The following is a 20,729-nucleotide window of genomic DNA, read 5'->3' as shown; positions in this document are numbered from 1 at the left end:
AAGAAGATGCGTTTTATAGCTTACAGATTTTTCTTCATTTTTTTTTTTTTCAAGCAGCCGGAACAACCAAATAACTCAATCAACAACAACAAAACCAAGATGTGCCACACAGTAGAAAATGTTATAACAGCTTGAATAACAAGGGGGCCCTGGCAGGGGTGGGAATGTGGATGGAGGAGGCAGGAAGAGAGATTCTCGTATTATGGAATATTTAAACTTCATAATTCAATGCACATTTATTAATTGATTTCCTTTTAAGAGGCACTTATTTAGGACAAGTTTATGAATATAGCATGTACAGAGCGCTGAAATTCTCCCATGACTTATTTTTATTTCCATATGTTCAGATGAAATGAATATCACATTTAATAGTATTACTAGCTGCTCTTGAAGTGCCTGCCAGCGCTATATCCCTTGGGAGTTGTTACCACCAGATTAATATCCTGTGGGTCACTAAATTTAAAAAACCACATTATAGAGGCATTATGTGATTAGATGTACTGCTTTTATAAGCCAGTTGGGGTGTGTACTTTGCATCTGGTTCAGAAAGGGCTGGTGAGGCTCACTTATGAAGACCTCCAACCTGGAGTCTCTGAGAGGCCAAACAGACATATGGACAAGCAGAGAAAAATGTGTTCTCCACCTACCATCAGAAACTGCCTTGAAAACAGGATCTACAAGGAACAACTCGCTTAGTCAGAAACAGGCCTGAACAACTGGTCAGAACTGGCTGCTTCTGAGAGGAAAGAGAGGTGCTATCAATCCCCCATCAGACCTGCTTGGCACCAAATGCTCATAGTCATAGAGAATCATGCTATTTCCACATTATGTTATCAACACCAAGTTCTACCAATTGTAAAGTATTTTACTTGTGAATTTAAAAGATGCTCTTCAGGCTCCCTGGAAACATTTTTCAAAGCTAGGCATTGGACAGACCACCCAAGACAACAGGAAGTGTGCCTTTCAAGTGAGCTACAGGAATTTGCCATTGGCTCCAGGACACCCTGGAATAGGATGCCCATTAGTTCCTGCAGAAGTTTCAAATGGCAGCAAGTGCAAAGGCTCCAGGCAACAAGGAAGCATCAATCATCATTTATGGATGCTACTGATTATCTGTAAGGAGATAATTCATTTAGGCTTCCTCCAGGCCAGGCCCCAAAAAGCCTCAGGCTACCCTCAAGAGGGAAAGAAACTCTGAAAGGCATCCCAGGTTGGACATTGTGAGCTGGAGAACCTATGTCTGAGGTACATTGTGGGTATTTTCTGGTTACATTCACCGTCAACTAAAAATGATGTTTGCCTTCATTAGAATAAATCTGCAATAGTTACTTGTTACTGTATACTGAAATGATTGTTTTAAAAATAAAGTCATTTTGATCAGTCCTTCAAGTTGTCAATGGAAAAGTTTTTTGTTCAAATAAAAATGGAACAGATCAATTGTGAAGTATACGTATTTCACTCTGTAGAGGAAAAGGACTTTATTCGGAATCAAGACTGTAGGAGATGAATTGGAAAACAGAAATGGTGCGCCTATGGAGTTGCCAAAGCAGTAAATTCTCAACAGCCTCCCAGAAATTTCAATTGAGATCTTATTCCTCGGAGGAAGGTAAAGTCTTACAGAAAATAGGCAACTCCAGAGGCTGCTTTGGAAGCCCTGCTTATAGGTATAAGTAGTGAGGATCACAAGTGTTTCAGCCCAAACACAACCAGCCGGATTTGCCATTACTTTACTTTTTAACCTGACGCAACAGGGAAAACATGGAGGTGAGAAAGGGAAGGGTGAAAAGATAAATCATACTCTTTGTACTGTGTTCTGCCATTTGGCACATTTCTAAAATACCAAGATTTCCAATCTCAAGAGGATGCGTGAACCTTTTGCTCTATTCATTATTTGATAAAGAATAATTTCCAATGGCTGAATAATTACTGAAAACAATTTCCAGTTTCTTGCATTTGTATTTTTAAACTGATAACAGGTGGCGATCACTCCCGATTTGCACTGATGTGGACATTGGAATACTGTCCCAACCTGTGCCACCCTGAGTGGGTCTCAGAGCATCTCTGTGTGTCTCCTAATATGTAAAATCATATTATTTCACCTGTTAAATTCACAAGGTTATTGAGAAACATTGAGTTCGTGGCTATGAAAATGCCTTCAAAACTATGAAGGACTGCAACCAATTCAAGGAACAGGGGCAGTTATGAAGATAATGGAGACAACAATGAGAGAGAATGCAGGTGGAAACTGTATATATTTCTGAAATTCTGACTTAATGTTTGTGCCATCTGGGAATTTTTTGACATCCAGGACTAAGACATTAATAAAATTTCTGAGCACAACCCTGATCCTTGAATGAAACATGTTATCACGCACACTTTTCAAAAGAAAATTCATGGCATGCCTGTTTCTACGTTTGCTAGCACTTTCAAAGGTGACAAAGACATGAATGCAAAGTGCTCAACTTGCAGTCTTCTAGAAGGTAAGTTTCCCTGCTTTGTCTCCATGAATCACCTGCTCTAGAATGATGCTTGGAAAGGCCTGGTGCGGGTCATCGTTAGACCTTTAGTCTGACTGAGATACTGTCCTGTCCTATTCAGATGCTATGGTTTCTAGCAAAGGGTGAAGTGAACATGCTTCTTAGTATCATCACCCAAGAGATTTTACTTTGGACCGCCTGGGTCTGCCTCAAGTGGTTGCTAAGTGATGGAAAGATGAAAAAGAGGAAAAGTGTATAACAGAATGAAAAATACGCCCTAAAAGAAACTATAGTTTTCCCAGGGTGAGGATATTTAATTTACAATATCAGTTGCTACCCTGTTAAGCAACTACACTATAAAAACTTTACCTTTCTAGATATCTGCACATGTCAGTGTCCACAATACTCTCCCATCACTAAGGCAAAGGAAAAGCATATTGATCTTTCTGCAAAGTTCCTTTTAAGTTGACTAGCTGGAAATCTACTCTTTAAATAGGAAGCTATGTCCTGCTTAGGTAGCTAAAGTTGCCAGAAGAACTTTAATTGATAGGCCATTCAAGGACAAAAGCACTAGGCCAAACTCAAATGCACGGGGCACGTTCTTGGGGCTGCTCTCAGATGAACGGTAATTATTTATACTCCACCTGACTACTCAGACACAGAAAATAAGGCTGGAGCAAGAAGTGCAATGCTATCCACGGAGAAATGAGAATTCCAGCATTCTGAATGGATAGCTTTTTATTATCCCTGTTTTCAGATAAGTTACTCTGCGAATGGAGGGCAGTGCAAAGCCTGTGCCCTATTTTCTTGTCCACCTTCAATATCCTGTGCTAGGATTTCAAGAACACTTGAAATCCTCTTGCCTTCTTCTTTTTACCCATTATATTCCTTGTTTACAGTGGGCATTTTCAGCTGTGACAACAATGTCTGTGAATCTGTGCTCTGAATGTCAGGACCCTGCCCATGAGGTTTGCTGCTTAGCCTACCTCCCCCTGCTGGTGGGTTTAACTACAACCCAAACTCAAACTCCTGCTCTCCTTAGAACACAGTAACTGTTTAAAATATTCTTCAAGTTAATCCACATAATAAAAGAGTAGGTCAGAAGCAGTAAGAAATTTTTAAAAGAAAGTGAATTTTACATGAGAATGTAACTCACTATAATACAAATAAATTGCAAGTTTGATATTATTTCTAAAACTAGCCTTTGTGATTACATTTGTGAACTGTAAAATAGATACACTGGTCTAATTTTCCCTTATTCTCTTTTTGCTCCCACACCCCTTCTCATTTTTGTGGTTTGCGATATTTCCCTTTGTCTCTAAGCTCTAGACTTCTACTTAATAAGTACCAATAAAGATTGGATGTTATCCTTAAACAGAGGTAGCATTCCCCACCTGCTAATTGCTTTATTTGTACTCACTGTTTCCGCCCTCTCATCAACAGGGGCTTTAGCATAAAGGGCAATGAAGTAGAACGTGATGAGGCGAACAGGAGCCAGGCGAGTGAATGCTTCTATAATTACACAGTAGCCTGGAGTAGCTCTTCTCAAATCAAATTACGAGCCTGGATTACCTAAAACTCTCAGGACACAGCCCAGGTTTTCATTTGTCTGTTATGTTACTGTCGACAAGCAGCTCTCTTTCCTCCTGCCTCTATTCTTCACAGAGATTGTTAAAGCTCCAGTTCCAAAACAACATTCCCAAAGCAATGAGACATTGTGGAGGACGCTGTTTTCTTAAATGGCTCACCTGACCCCATGTGTTTTATAACTTACTTTAAAAATTTAAAAAGAAAAACTTTTTCTCGTGTTTATGACCACCTTTCATTTGCATATCCAAGTTTAATCCCAGCTGAGTTTATTCATGATTCTTTGGCAAATATTTATGCCTTGTCAACATCCCAACCACCATAAGGTAACTGGAACAAAAGTCACTAGGTCTCGGTAATGTTTGGGTCCCTGTTTGAACACCTGACCATAGCCTCAGAAATGTTCACTGCACCGGAAATAACAGTAATAAGAGGACCAGACTCCGGTCAGGCCATCTGGAATAGGAACTCAAATCTGTGGCTGACAAGCTGCATGGCCATGAACCAGTCGCTTAAGTTCTCATTTTCTCCATGAAACCCAAGGAGATTGAACTAGATAATCTCTAAGGTCTCCATGAGTTCTATGGTTTCATATATTCATAGTACTATATGGATAATGTATACAGGCGACAGTACATATTTGATTGCAGTAGCTAAGCAAAGCAAGATAAGAATCTATGTCTCTGGTTTAAATGGTTATTAAATCAAGATTTGGTGTGTCCAAGATCAGGTCAAAAAGTAAACATAATGTGGTCACGTGTGGCTGGTAGATTGCTCCAGGAGAAAGAAAGCTGGGATTTAAGGCTTAGCTCTGCCAGGCTCTGTGCAGTGTTGGGTCTGTCCACCAAAACATCTAGAGGGGTGGGCTAGGTGATCTCTAAAGTTGTTTGCAACATTGAAATCATGGCTTACACAGAAAAAAATTCAAATCACCACATTCCTATATGTACTATTCAATGAATTTTACTCTACATTCTTGAGGAAAAATGGATATTGGTCTGAATAATTATGAAACAAATATTCTATGTTCCATATTAGTCTGTGCTGAAGAAATTTCAGTTGGTTTACAAATATATATTTAAAGTGGGCATCCTGATGGGGAAGATAGGTAAGATTATAACTATCACAAAGGTAAGAAAATGTTGCAGATATGGTCGTCATAGCAATGTGTTCTGACATCACATGCCAATTTGTCAAGGTGAGTTTTAGCTACCATCAAAAAGATGAGTTTTTATTTTCATGGCTAATAATTTAGAAAGTCACACTAAACTGAAAATATTAGTTGCATGTCCATTCTTTTTTGACAAAGCTGTAAGTTATTCACACTAAAGCCTTTTATAAAGCCATCCGTTAGCTAAAAGGTCACAAAATGAGTTTTCAATTGATTGCACTTGAGAACTAAAGGACTTAGTTAATGATACAAATTTAATTTAGCTTTCCATATTATTATTCTTAATTTAAGAAATTATAAAAACGAGTGCTAGCACCTTCTAAGTACTTTTCATGTTTACTTCAAACAAAGGTTATATCCATAAGACTAAAACACACAACAGATATCAATAGAGCCACTCAATGTATGAAATGGCAAGGGCCCCAGCATGGACATGCCCTTGTGTTGGACTATTCTTGTCCTTTGTGAGGTTAACTGAGATAGATGGGCAAAAGAACACCATTTGAGAATGCATTAGATGAGCAGATTACAAAAGAACTTAGAGCTTCCAAGTCTACAAATTATACAGACAGGATAACAGGAATTTGACTTCTGGTATTTCAAGTCAAACCTGAAGCCCTCATTCCAGAATTTTCCTGAAACATTTGAAGACCTATGAAACCTCCTTTACAAACTTGAAAAGCTACAAAAATGTTAAGGTGAGCTCATGTGGGGTTTGCTCATAACCATTGTTTCTCTCTTTTATTTGTGGATGAAGTAGGCAGAGAAAACAAGTTTTACCAAAAGTTAATTATATAGTGTTTCTTATTCTCCAATTATAATATCTTTTCCTTTCTACCTCATTTACTTGCCATTAACAATACTACATCTGACTTGCTGGTCTCATAAAGGTGGAAATTTATATGTGTGTGTATGGGTACATAATATATATTGTTTACATATGTAATATGTATTTTATATACAGCATGGATAAGGAAGTATTGCTTGATTTTCAGGCTGTTCTTTTTAAAATACAATGTATCGCTTTTTGTGCCTCCATTTCCAGCCAGCAACTTACTCTCAAAACCACTATATATATATATATATATATATATATATATATACACACACACACACACACACACACACATATGTATATATATACATAACATATTTATTATTAATATGTATATATTAATAATAAACATTTTTATATTTATTATTATATATAATATTTATTATTCATCTATGGAATAATAGTTATAATACACGAATAGTCATAGTACATGAATAATCTTATATGGAATAAAAGTTCCAATAGAATGGAAATATCCTAGACCTGCCCTGTCCAATACAGGAGTCACTAGCCACATGAAGCTAATGAGCATTTGAAACGTGGCTACTTTGACTACAGAATTGAATACTTCATTTTATCTTATTTAAATTAGAATTGAAAGAGCCACAATGGCCAATAGGGCTACCACATTGTACAGCACCATTATAAAGCAATTTGAAGTCACACCTAGACTTAAACTCATGGCCCTGACAATTACTACCTCTATGACCTTTGATCTCTTGGTGCTTCAGTTTCTTAATATGTAAAATAGGACAAGTAAACTCGATCACCTAAAATAAATGCAATAATATTTGTAAATGGCAATGCAATGGTGTAATGCAATTTATAAATATTCGTCTTCCTGATTCTCTACCCTCCTTTACCTTGGTATTATTTGGACAGAACAGCTCTTAGAAGGACTAAGCAAAAAGCAGAGAGAAGCTTTTAGCTCTTTTTAGATTTAAAAATGAAAAACATCAGCCCCTCAATGTTCTCATTTCCTTCACTGTAACTGTCAGTCTTGAGTGGAAATTGCAATGTTCTGTTTTGACAGAGACTCGTGAAATGCCCGAGCATGTTTCAAAAGACACGAAACTATGAGACTCCTCAGGACCTTCTCACACTCAGACAGCTGCCCGTGTGGTCCTCCGCAGGCTGTGGTCATGGAGAGGCCAACTGTACGCACGTGCGTGGATGGTGGACCACAATCACGCTGCCTCTTATTGCCTCTATCCAGAAGTAATCACTGTGGGCCAGTGTTCCAATAATCTTGTGATCTGGCATCAATAGCTTCATCAAACAATTGATCTGAAATAGTTGAGGGTTCCCAGGATAACCTCCATATATTGAAAACTCCTCAAACTTACATTTCTAAATGGTGGTAAAGAAATTTTCATTATGGAAATAGAAGTGCAGTCTCTTTTAACACCTTCAAGGACATGTGGCTAAGGGTCTGAGATACACGACATCAGGGAAAATCTGAGCAGAAAATTACAACCCCGGGTCTAGAATGAAAAACGTTGAAAGTACAAATTGCAGTATCAGCACTCCTAAAATTGGGACTTGACATCAGAAGGGCAGGATGGGGTCCAAAATACTTTGTCAGCAGCCTCAGCCCATTTCTGAAGTTATCCTCTCCGGTGAGAAAACCTTTTACTATCAAACCTTGTATTTGATGCTTTAAAGATTTTAGCCAAGTTGGCTCCTTCCCAGGTCCTAAGCATAAAGACTTTCTGGACATCCACAGCCTCATGAGAATAATGTATCATGATTACAAAATCCAAAAATAGGAAAGACCACATATCCACTCAACTATTATAACTTGTATGCCCGATCAAGTGTCGGGAAGGGAGATGCATGGGTGAGAAATACTGATTTCATCCAACTCTGGACTAATATATATCTAACGGGGAAGAGAACAACAACAAAAAAAGTATCTTGATGTCATAAGTTTTAAGACCCACTCCTCATCTCCCAGTGACTGTGCAATCCAGTCACTTGATTTTTTAAGCCTCAGTATCTGTGATACTGGGATACTACTACTTTAAGGATTATTATAAGGATTAATTAGATAATGTACAGAGTGCTTAGCACAATAACTACCATGGGTTGATAGTCAACAAAGATCTGTATTCTTCACTCCTTAGACATTTTTAAATGAAATTAGGTTGGTGCAAAATATTATGTTCATTTCATTTAGCTTCCACAGTTAACCCAGTCTAGCCAAAAGTATTTATTTAAGCTTTTACCCAGATTTCAAAAATGCATTAATCATATATTAAGTTAAAATAACAATTTCAGCAAATTTTGATGAAGTTTTGGGATTTAGTATTCCTGGGCCTCAAATGAAGTTCAGGTAATAAGGATTTGATTTTTCTCTGATGCCTGAATTAGAGGAACAAGACATCCACAACAAAGGCACTGAGCACCATCGGCCTAAATTAGCATAATTTCTTTTTCACTGATCAGCCCTTTATCATTGTTACCAATGAGAGCTTTTCCACTCTGGGTTTTGACTACATCAACCTTCTTTTCCTCTAGGACTTCTTATTGCATTTGAATAAGAAATAAGGCCCTTGTAAGTGGCTTCCAGAACTTCTTTTGGGTCACAATTATGCCCAAAGAAGGCCCCACTTCCTGTGTTTCCACCTATATCCCTTGACTGGCTTTTCTCACACCAGCTTTACCGTCATCTTATTCTTCCACTACACAAACTCTCCTCTGAGCGCACCTCAATGTTTTAGATGGAATTAAACATAGAGTGGGAAGAATTGAGAAAATGATTTTTCAGGACCATTCCAACTCTGCAATGTTGTGATTTTAAGTTACAAAATCCGACTCTTTAAACCATCACTTCCTTCTCCTCCCATTATAGCCATTCTATTCTTTTCAACAAGTACCAAAATGGGGATGCCTAACCCGCCCCCAATACACTTGCTTCCACAAAGCCTATCCAGAATAGAAAATAAACCTCTTTCGTTTCTCATTTCTTAAAACTGTGATTTATAAAAATTCTTCCTGATCTCTAGCCCCTTCACTTGCAAAGCACCCAAGCCCAATGCTGAGCATGTAATTAGCACACCACAACTACCTGTGAATTGATTGACAATGTTATTATTCATTCTTTTCATTTCACATACTTGTTCAGTGTTTTACCTGTTGTCTATTTATCCTCTGCGCTTACCTCCATTGTTGTTTTCTTTAAAACTACAAGCTGCAAAGTGTAGGAGCCACGTTTCTTTGACTCACTGTGGATAATGGGCTGTAGAGAGATGCTTAAACAGCCTTTTCAATTGATTGATTAATAGAACGATTGATGGATGGAGAGAGGAAAGGGTGAATGCATTACAGCATTCTCCATTTGCTATTCCAACAGCCTGAATTTACCAAAGGGATCCTGTTCTGCCCTTGCCCCCTGAACAAAGCGCAGAGGTAGGTGAGTGAGGCGGTCAAGAACAGCCGCCTCTACCGCATACAATAGAGGAGGGCGTCTTGCAGAGGATACAGCTTCTTCTTCCACTAATTGCTGCAAACCATCTTTTGAGGCAAGGTGGTTACTTTCTATTATTTCTTGGTCATTTTCTTAGAATAGCTTGTGTTTTTTAAGTTATGAAAGGAAGAAAAAAAACACTAACACACACCACACTTTTTTTAACCCCACATTTTTTAACTTTGAGTCGTACTAAGTGCAACAAATTCCCCTGTCACTGATAACTTATTCATTCATTTTCTAGGATACATTCAATCTATATATGGACTTTGTTTCATAAATCTAAAAAGGACAAAAGAGCTACACAAAATAGTTAAATCTTTAAACTGCCAGATTTAATTTAGAATGCATGTTAATTTCAAGTCCAAACTAAAGACCTTGGGGCTCAAAAGTATTTTTTTCCCAGATTGTTTTAAACAAACAGAGGAGCAGATAGGACTAGACACATGGAAGCAAGCAATAGATTTCAGGGTTTTCATGAATTCTGGCTAGACATATAGAGCCATGTCTCTGTTCGTGTTTATTTCTACCAGCGCTACATGTAACATACAAGAGGTATGACTTCCCGCAGGCGCTAAACTTTGTAGGCATTCCTGGGGCACTAATTAAAACACCGTTCCTCTCTGCCACTCAAGAAAATATATCAGAATGTAATTAGTGAACAAAGTAGAATACAAATTTATTTTTTAATTGTTCATTCATTTATTCAAAAATACATATTGAGCACCCACTATGTGCCGGATATGGTCCTCGGCACTACAGATACATAGGTGAGAAAGCATACAAGTTCTCCGCTCTCATGAAGCTTGTGTTCACTTTGTTTGGCCCTTTCTTTGCTAGCAATTAATACAGATACAAAACACCACTGGTATATTCATTCCTACTCTTTGGCTCCTTAGCACTGTTCTATATACTGTGGAGAGAACAGAGAAGTGGGATCTGAGCTAATGGAGGTCTCTAAGTCAATCCTCAACTAATCCTAAATGTGGCCCCCTATGGAGGGACTGGCCAGGATAATGCCTGTATCCTTCCTTTAGTATTGGGATCATCATAATAATATGGCTCTATCATCACTCTAGACATCTCCATGAACCAGAAATGGTAATGGAGACGCATGGATCTTATCAGAGGCTCTCATAATATGCCACTGTAGAAGAATGTTTCACAGTAAATGTGTTACATTTTTAATGAAATAAAAACAGTTTCTAAAACGTTAAATGCAGTTATAACATTATATATACAGTGAAAACATTATAATACAGTTTTGTTAAAAGACAAAGAATAATTACGCATAGAAAAAGAAAGCTAGAATATATAGCAACATGTTGCCAGTGGATAGTTCCGGTTAGGATTGTGGGTGCTATGCACGTCTGTCTGCATGTATGTGAACTCATGTGTACATGTACTTTTCAATGTTTTCTACATTTTCTACAGTGAAAATATTTACTAAATTATCTAATCACTGGGAGAAAAACTTTACCCCTTGTCCCAGAAAACTGCATCAAATATTACTACAACAGCAGGGGGGCTCCAGTGACAGAAGAGCCAGCCTCCTTGCCCAGGTGGCCTCCTTTTGTAGCTTATGAGGTGATATTGTTTGGCCTTGTCACACTGGAAATAATGCTCTGAAGTTTTGCTTGTCAAATTTCACTTGGACCTATTAGCCCATAGCAACCCAATGACCATAAGTTTTTAAACCCTGCTATTAGGAGCCGTGCATAGGTGGTATTTCATCACCTATGAATAGTTGGTAATTTTTACAGTAGCACTTGTTCTACTGAAATAAATTATGCGTTTTTTACAAACATCATCAAAAGAAACTTACCACAATGTTATCAAACACAAGACCTTCCAACAAGTAAAATTTTTTTCAAGGGGGTCGTGAATTTCTAAATCAGCCAAGGTACTATCCTCACTTGAGATATATATATATATATATATATATATATATATATATATATATGATATATATATGTACATATATATATCATATATATGAAAATATATATACACATATTCATATACATATATATGAATATATACATAGGTATATACATACCTATATATATATGAAAGAGCCTGCTAAAACAGAAACAATGACATACAGCATACCTCCTTTCACTTCAGCCTGTTTCTTCCCAACCGAATCGCCCCCTCTACCTTTTGGAGACAGTACAAGGCCATTCACCAGTGGAGAGAAAATAAATGACTGTGTAAACTCATAGAACCAGCTTATCACAAATTGGCAAATACACTTAATGGTTAATTATCTGCAAAGACTTCAGTCTTGTCACTTTTCAGTTTTCTGGTCAGCATTTAAAACAAGGAACCAACTCTAACTAATAAAATAATTTTCAGGTCCCTATAGAGCTGATTCTCTATAAAGCTCTTAGAAAAGCTGGCTTTTGTTTTGTGTGTGTGTGTGTGTGTGTGTGTGTGTGTGTGTGTGTGTGTGTGTTTTAAGTTAATATAATTCCCTTACTCCTATATGAGAGCTAAGAGCACTTGCACACTTCACCCACCTCCTAATCAGGAAAACATCTTTTTAAAGCTTCCTATTGTTTTTTTAGGCACAAATCTAACAGCTCTAAATTTCTTCTGCCATTCATCTACGCTGAATGGCAAGAAGAGAGCCTAAACCTCCCAGATAGAAAGTTGTATTTGAGAGTTAGTATGAGATTTGCTTCACCCATGTAAATTATCTCAGGATAATAATAATAGAATCTGAGGAGATGACATGTATAACTATTATGGAGTCAAAATTATAGATATACATGTAGATAGTTCCAATTAACTACTGGTTCCATTTAGAAAAGAATCTCCCCTGAGAAAAGAGGGTTTGAGTTTATCTCTCTGTTCCTCGCTCCTTTACCTTTGAGCTTTTGGGGGGCCAGAAATGCTAACCTTAATTAATGGAAGAGCCACTAGACCCCAGGCAAAGGGTTTGGGTCCCAGACCCGGGTCTCCTCCTGTGCCTCTCCCTGGAGTAACGAGCAAGCAGGCTTCATTACTGGCAGCTGAGGGGAAGGGTCACTGGGAATGGATTTGCAGGGCCCTCATTGAGCGATCACTCCATGCTGAGAGGAGCTGGCCATGCTCTCGGACACCTGGTCATTAACATTGCTAATTAGCAGCCATTAATCAGGGCGCTCGCTTTTTTTTGTTGTTGTTGCATGTCACCGGCTCAGAGGAACCAAGTGAATAAGAAGATTGTTTCATTACCTCCACAAGAGGTGGAATGAAAGCAGTTCCCATCAGCTCAAGATGAGATGGATTAAGGGAAAGGTTAGACAACAGTTTGAGATGAGCTGGGGCGGGCAGGGGGTTGTTGGAGGGGCCAGGAGACCTGAGCTGTCTGCTCAGGGAAAATCAGTCACCTATAATTAATGAAATCTACTGCAACCTAATTCTAATCACTGTGTGAGCGGTCCTTCAACAACCAAATTTTTGTATCTTAAGAGCTTTATTTACTTCTCTTAGTGCAGGGAATTATCTTTAAGTCGTTTTAATTGTTTCGAACTCAGTAAGTTTAAGTTTGATATTTTCTGCCTTCTCATTCTAACTTCATTTTTCCTTCTAAAAGATTATGACATAATTTAAATTTTTAAGTAGTTATAGCTAAAGCACTTTTAGAATAACTTCATGTGTTTACCCAAATGTACACATTCCAACCAACAGTCAAGGGGTAATTTAAAAAATGATTATTCTACAGTTTTTAGAATGGAAATAATAAAAAATAAGTGGTTTATTCTTACTCCTAACTGCCCTTAAAAGGCAACAGGAAATGAAAAGACACTGTACAGATTTATACATAATGACAGTGAGAAGAATAACGTCATTAAAAAGGGCTAAAGTTTGTGTGACTATGTGCGTAAATTTATTTTTGTTGTTAATGCAAATGCAATGTAATAAACCTGTTTAATGGAGCATTTTCTCTTCTGGAACGTGGAGTGTCGTGTGTATATGGCATGTCATATGCATATTTACCTTCGTTTCTGGAAAATGGAAATCTTGGTAACAGGTTGCAGGTCCCGCTGTTATCATTGTCATTGTTTTTATATCTAGAAAAAAATATATTGAAGAATACTTATTTAATTAGCAGTTAGTTAGCTGCTATGAATTCATTTGTTTAGTTGTTAAAATGTGCTCACCCAAGAGCTGCAAACCAGATCTCCTCAACTTATGTGGGAAGTTCCTTTTATTAAACAGTGAGCACTTCCACAAGCTTTTTGCTGTTTCTGCTCTAGTCTCTCTGTAGTGGGTTACAAAATGTGGTTTGCAGTGGCACTGAGTGACTAGGACGCAGAGATTCCCTAAGTATTTATTAGTGTTGCAGCCTCATTTGGACATGTGTAATAAATATACATTTGCACATGTAATACGTACCCCTGCACTTTCAAAGCAAAATTATTCATTTAATGCGCCCTACATTTCCAAACAATAAAAAGCTAAACCTGTTTTTTATGCACTAATTTGCTCTGTTTACAAAGAACTATGAAGTTGTTGGGGAAAGGAAGCAAGTATGTAACACTAATCTGAGGCGCATTTCAGTTGGGTTGGAAATTTGTAATATGATTTCTAGGACTTCATGGGAAAGTTGAACGCTCAAGGGGAAGTTACACAAAGAACAGCTGAGAAAAAGTTGCATTCTGGCACAGAATCATGCAAATGGGGCACATTCTTCAGTTTTCTCATGACGGATTGCCTCTGAAACCACTGAGCCAAGCTGCCGCAATGCTAATGAGGGAGATGCATCAATGAACAGTGTCATCCCAGGGGCTTCCAAAGGGGACCGGGAGGGGGGCGGGGGAGGGGCCGGAGGGAGCTGGAGGAGGAAGAAGGAAGAAAGGAAGAAAAAAGTGAGGGGTGGGGGAGGAAAAAAGAAAGAAAAAGGAGGGAGAGCAGTCAAACTTTGAATTATTAGAGCTAGACCACTGAAAAAAAACACAAAACGAACTTAGCAGATAGCGATGGAAGATACAAAATGAACAGCACTACAATTATATCCTGTTAAGTGTTTAGAGATTTTAAGAAACAAAATAGGATGGGAGATAGAAAACTTTTGAAACTGCCTGTTGGACTAAACATGAAATTAAAGTTGGGAGCTAAAATGCTTCTACCCAGAGAATAGCTTGTGGTTTCTTTATTGAGTGCTCTAGACTATAATGGAAAAGACTAGGGGAACGTCTATGCCAGGAAAAAAGTAGCACTTTTCAGTCTTAACTTCTTTGTGGTTGCAGATTTCTCATTTGAATTTTTCTTCTTTAATTTCTGTAAATGCATACATTTGTAGTTCATTTACCACAAATGAAAGACAGTTTGCTTGTCATCCCAATTGTGTTTTGGAAGATTTTTTTATCTTTAACCGCATTAACACAAAGACTAGTTTTTTAAACAGAATGTTTCTCTGGAGATTAACAAATGACACTTTTGTAGAGATCTGTGAGATTTCTCTTTCTTGAGTTGCTAAAACCATCCCACCTAGTGAATGCAAAATTATTAATTTACTTTGAATTTACCTTCCATTCTGAGCTTCCAATGCACATTTCTCATGGAAATCAATCAATAGTTATTTATTGAGCACTTATTATATTAGAGACACTTGAAAGTATTTTTATAAAGAAATTTCTAAAAATATGTAACACTTAAGTTTCAGACCTTTTAAAGTGGTATAAAGTTTCCAAACATTATGAATTAACTCCCTTTAGAACAACACCGTGGTGAGAACAGCCAATTTGGTATTGATGTGAATTGTGTGGTACACTTTCAATATGTCCCACTGAAACTTACTCAGTGCTAGTTCAATCAAAAGTATAGTTAAAATGTATCATATTTTTCATTTCAGTATCTTATTTTATTAGCATCTGATTTTTAAAATGTAAACAGTCAGTTGTGCCCCCTGTTTGATAGCCATTTCAGCCCCTTTAGCTAGGTAAATAAACAACTTAAATAGAAAAAATAATGACTGGTAGATTTAAATTCTTTAATTAATGAGGAGTATATAAGGAGCTCTGCTCTAACCCATCAACATAGTTTGAGGGTAAAATCAGGTCCCTTTTATTCTTTTGCTCGATTTCAACCAATAGGAACTGCAAGATTCAGAATTAAAGATCCCCAACTCACTCTATTGTGTATTACAGTTCATATGGTATAGTTTCCAAGACCACCCACAGTTCTGAGACTGCCTAATGGAAGATTGTATCAGCTGCTGTACCTAATGACAACTAGATGAGTTAAGAATGAAGTGTTAGCATTCATAGTACTTGTGGGCATAAAACAGATTATTCACATCATTTAAAAGATAACCTTTGTAGCAAAATGCATTCATTCGTGGAACACATGTCTAACTAATCAGCTACGTTAACTATTGAAATTGGCTTTAAAGTTTTTAATTTCTCAGATAAAAAAATTAACATATATTGGCATTAGAAAATCTCTTATATTTAGACAATTTGAAATTATATGTTAATGGAAACTACAAAGCATGTTTCTGGCATCTCACAATGTCCTTTAACAGCATAATCATGAACACCATTATTAATTGATAGTTTACTCTTGTTCATCACACACCTAAGAGATCCCACAGTGTCTCAAAAAACTTTCCCTCTGAAAATTCTGTAACGGCAGATAGAATACATTGGAACCACATGACATCTGGGAGTAAGGGCTGAAGTAGCCCCTCTTCTTCCTCCCCTGCCTTCCTTTCCAAGAAGGGACATTTCTTCGAAGTCTCCTGTTTTGTTTATTAATTCTCTATGATTTACTCCACAATATGTCCACGTTCATTTTAATATAATTTTTTTAATTGCTATTTAATTTGTTAGCCCACTTGCTTACTTGCTTGCTTCTAAATCTTAGAGTAAAACTGATACTCCAAGAAGATGCACCAAGTTAATCCCCCTGGAATACTGTTGTCCATAGTGAGAGGGTGCTGCAATCAATGAGCCTTCCTTTGGGCTAAGAGACTCTGGTCTTAAGCTCTGCTGCAGACTCCCAGTGTGGCTTTCGGCACCTAAGTCCCTTAGCTGCCTTGGGTCTTGGCTTCCTCATGTGTAAAAGGAGGTGGGTAGACGAGGTGTTGTTCTTTAAAGTCTTTTCACTACCGGGATGCTATGATAATTATGGTAACACATTCTGCTTTTTCAATGGAGAGGAATAGCTACTAAGCAATTAACGTAGATTAACTCTGTGAATCTCTTCCAATAAAAAGAGTTTAATAGTGCATGGCCTCCACATGTGAAATATAAAAATAAAAACCCACTTACTGTTTTGGCAAACTTAATCCCCAAAACTTTAAAAATCAAAACCTCTTTATGTTTCCCTCAGTTTTTGCATGTTCAATAAAGCCATGCTTAGTTGGAAATAAGTAATCAAAGCTTTTTCTTAGAGCATAATTCCAAGAGGAAGATGCAGAAAGAAACCCAAAAAACCTCAAAATTAGTTTTTTTGTGTCTAAATTTTGTACACAGTTATTCACGAGACTCAGTGTCCAGCACACTCTACATCCTTAACTATGGAATTTTGGTTTTGAGCTCAGGCTCTGGAATCAACCCTAGGTTGCAATCCTACTTCCATCCTTTGGTTATGGCGTTATTCATCCTACGTCTCAGTGCTCTCATCTTGAGATGAAGATAATAACAATACCTCACAGAGCTGAGGGGATATTAAATGAGATAAGTCAAGTGCTTAGCACAGTGTTTGGTGCAAGACCAGTGCCTCACTAATGTTCTCTCTTATTAATACCATTACTAGATACTGGAAATTGATATTTCCCTTAACATTAAAGACCCATTGTCAAGGTAAGATATGTGGAGCATACCAGAGATACAATAATAGGAAAGTAACCCAGAACACTTAGCCAAATGTTGTCCAAATTATCTTTCCCAAATACCTTCTCTGACCAAAAACAAAAGGCTTCCATCTCCCTACCCCTCCCCATCTTCCATGATCCCATCCCAACCACTAACATGGTGCAAGGTCTGCATAGATGTTCCCTTCTGCTGGCATGGTGACTACCTGCACATTCAGAAGCAGTCCCTAGGGATCATCAGAAGGCTACTTCCTGTCCTAGGCCACTCACCAGCACCCTCAGGTTGAATCTGGCCAGGTTCACGCTCACCTCTCTGCCATCGCTGGCGTAACCCTCCCTCACTCCACCTCAGAGCAATCTCTTTCCCCCCAGGTTTCATTTTGGCACTCTTCACCCCTTTGTTAGCTCCCTATTTCTTTTAGTATCAAGTCTAAATTCTTTCACGTGACCTTCCAGGGCCTTCTTTCTTTCTCAGCTTCAATCTCCTTCTCTGTCCTCCACCCACTACCCAATCGCCAGCCATATCAAACTACTAAAAGTTCTCAAAATTCCCCAATATTCACCTGTACCTCCAGACTTTCAGGGGTTCTCTTTTTTCTGAAATACTTTCTCTCTTTCCCCAAACCTCTCCTTTCAGACTCCCTGTAGCTAATTTCTGTTTGGCTTATAGTTCTCAGCTTACATGGGAGACTTTTCTGATGGCAGAAGATTTGTTTAGGGACCTGCTCATGTGTTCCATACCATTCCAGTCCTCACCCTTCTCAGAGCTTTTATCAAATATCACTGCAATAGGCTATGTGCTAATTCATCCTACTCCAAATAATAAATTCCCTGACAGCAGGGGCTGGTTTACTACTGTACCCTTAGCCCTGAGCACAGAGCCTTCCCCACATTAGATTCTCGATAAACATTTGTTACATAGATTTATTTTATATCCATCTTCATATGATCATCTTTGGTGCCCAACACAGATAGGTACTTTGATTATAAAAGTCATTTTTAATAAGTTGCATCAACATTAGAAACTGCTGTTAACTAGTCAACCATAGAAGCGATATTGACCTAATGAAACACTTCTTGCCCTACTGTCCTGGAGAATGTTGCAGAGAGGTCCTTGAAGAGCTACTAAATTGGTACCGAAGAAAAATTTCCTGGCTTATTTATACATCTTCAAGGCTGCCCCATCTTAAAGGCTAAAGAACATGGTGAGAGAGTATTATGCAGAGATGAAGAGCATAGAACCATAAGGAGTCACGGAGAAGATACCTATTGAAGTCCTGACTGGCTGTGTAGAAGAATTTGGCACATAAACCTTTTTAAAATGTTTCGTTTATGATTAAGAAAAACTGTGAGGTTTTCTGGGCCCTGTACCTCTCCAGTGTATATGTGTGGACGTGAAAGTGAGGTGGGCAGTTCTCTTCATCATGTCTTATGAGTCATAATATTTAAGAAGTGTTTTCTTTATATCTTTCTCTACGCTGATTTTACCCAGTGTTTGACCCAGGCAGGGCCCTCCTACACATTACATGCCAGTAAAGGAACATCTCAAATACCTCAGCTCCAATCACAAATACTTCTTTCTGAAATACCTTTCTCACTTCACTTCTGACTTTATTCCCGTTCCACTTTCTCCTGACTTTTGATCCCATTTTCATGCTCATTTTTGGTGCCCTTTATGGATCCTGGAACTTGCTTTTGCTCAAGTGTTCCCCCTTGATGCTCTTTTACAACTTTGGTTACTGATACTCAATGTTTGACTAATTCCAATACTAGACTCTAATTCCCCTGAAAGAACAGATTTTTAAAATCTCTCTTTTACTAGACATAAGTATTTCACATACATCAAGAGCCAACTTAAAAAATAACCATTCTATGAACTAATCAGAAACAGTTTTGGGGACACAAAGAAAAAACCGAGAGTTGTTAGATGGGTGTGGGGCGGGGGGGTTGGGGATAAGGGGAAAGGTGAAGGGATTAGGAAGCAGCTGGTAACCACAAGATGGCCTCAGGGTTTTTCTGAAAATTAATTTGGGGAAGGTATTCAATAATGTTGTAAAGATTTTGTTGGGTATCCGATGGACATGCATCCTATTTGGGAGACCACCTCAGGGATACTGTGGATACCTGATCATGGCATTGTACACCAGAAGCTAAACATTAATGAATGCCAACTCTAATTTTATATATATAATGTGATGGTTCCGTGTGAGGTCGGAGGGATAGTGGATGGGGGGAGGGGGGTTCACAGTGTGAGGGATATAAATGATGAACGTCTAAGTAGTACCTTGTCTTGTACACCTGAAACTGATAAATAAATAAATAAATAAATAAATAAATAAATAAATAAATAACCATTCTAGAACTAAATATTCATACTGGACTTTGGACCACCTGAGCCCCTGACCACATGATGGATTGGTTTTTCCTGAAGTATAGGACATGTACCACTTGTGGACATGCCACTAGAGATGATAAGTACGTGTGCAGGGGGTCGGCTGGCATGGCAGTGGATACCAGAGGCCCACGGAGTGTGTGCAAGTTATTCTTTTCAGTTGTTTCACTCCTTCTGATTACAGTAAGAACAAAGTCTCAGCTAATCTTGAACACCTTTCCTATTCTTGACAACACCTCTAACACAGAAGAATTTACTAACAATTGTTTTCATTTGTTTGATAGTTACATTCTCTTTATGGCATATCAGATTTGTTTATCATTTATTTAGTCCTACTTTCATAGTAGTAGTTTTCCTGGCAACTCAATTACATTTAAAAGATAAGTCCATGTAAAGAAACTATTCTTTAAAAAATAGTGTGGGGCCATGATAAAAAACAAAACAAATCAAAAACATGCCAGTCATCATGAATTGCTGAATTTCGGTAAACAATTAAAATATAGGCCAAAGTTGTCGATCAAAATTACAACCTAGACTTACATATCAAGAACAGGTTAGATATTTTCTGACCCTTCACATGCTAGGTTTTCTTTAAATCAGCAATAAAAGCATTTTCATTAATTCTCTAAGAATTTCTTAAGGGCATTGTAAAAGATAGAAGCTCCCCATACTTTCATCCATGGCCTTTTCTTCCTCAAAACCATGAAATGATTATTCCATAGACTACAGCATGGGTCAACGTAAAAAAAAAAAAAAAAAAAAAAAAAAAAGGATGCTTCAGTCCCGTAATTGCCAAAAGAATAAACAGAACCTTGAGAAAACAAGCTGGTGTTCAAGAAAATAATTTTCATTGCCAGCACCTAACCACCGGCCTCTTTCTTAAGAAGAGGATGAGGCCCGGGGGGTAATAAAAGGCCCTATAGAACCACATAAAAGTTCCACATGTGCTACTCCCTGAGTGGCCCTCAAGCGTGTAAGGGCTGGAGGG

General features: G+C 37.9%; 1 long non-coding RNA gene across 1 annotated transcript in view; it reads right to left on the bottom strand.

Annotated features, from left to right (window-relative positions):
- LOC308506648 overlaps positions 1-13,602 on the bottom strand; it is a 191,964-nt gene extending 178,362 nt beyond the window's left edge. Inside the window, exon 1 of the long non-coding RNA XR_013994744.1 lies at positions 13,527-13,602. This is a non-coding gene — a long non-coding RNA (uncharacterized lncRNA). The remainder of the gene's footprint in view (positions 1-13,526) is intronic.
- Between the last annotated feature and the right edge of the window lie 7,127 nt (positions 13,603-20,729).

Source organism: Rhinolophus hipposideros (assembly GCF_964194185.1).
Source record: "Rhinolophus hipposideros genome assembly, chromosome: 2".
In the NCBI taxonomy this organism is placed as follows: domain Eukaryota; kingdom Metazoa; phylum Chordata; class Mammalia; order Chiroptera; family Rhinolophidae; genus Rhinolophus; species Rhinolophus hipposideros.
This window is presented reverse-complemented; position numbering and strand designations above follow the sequence as displayed.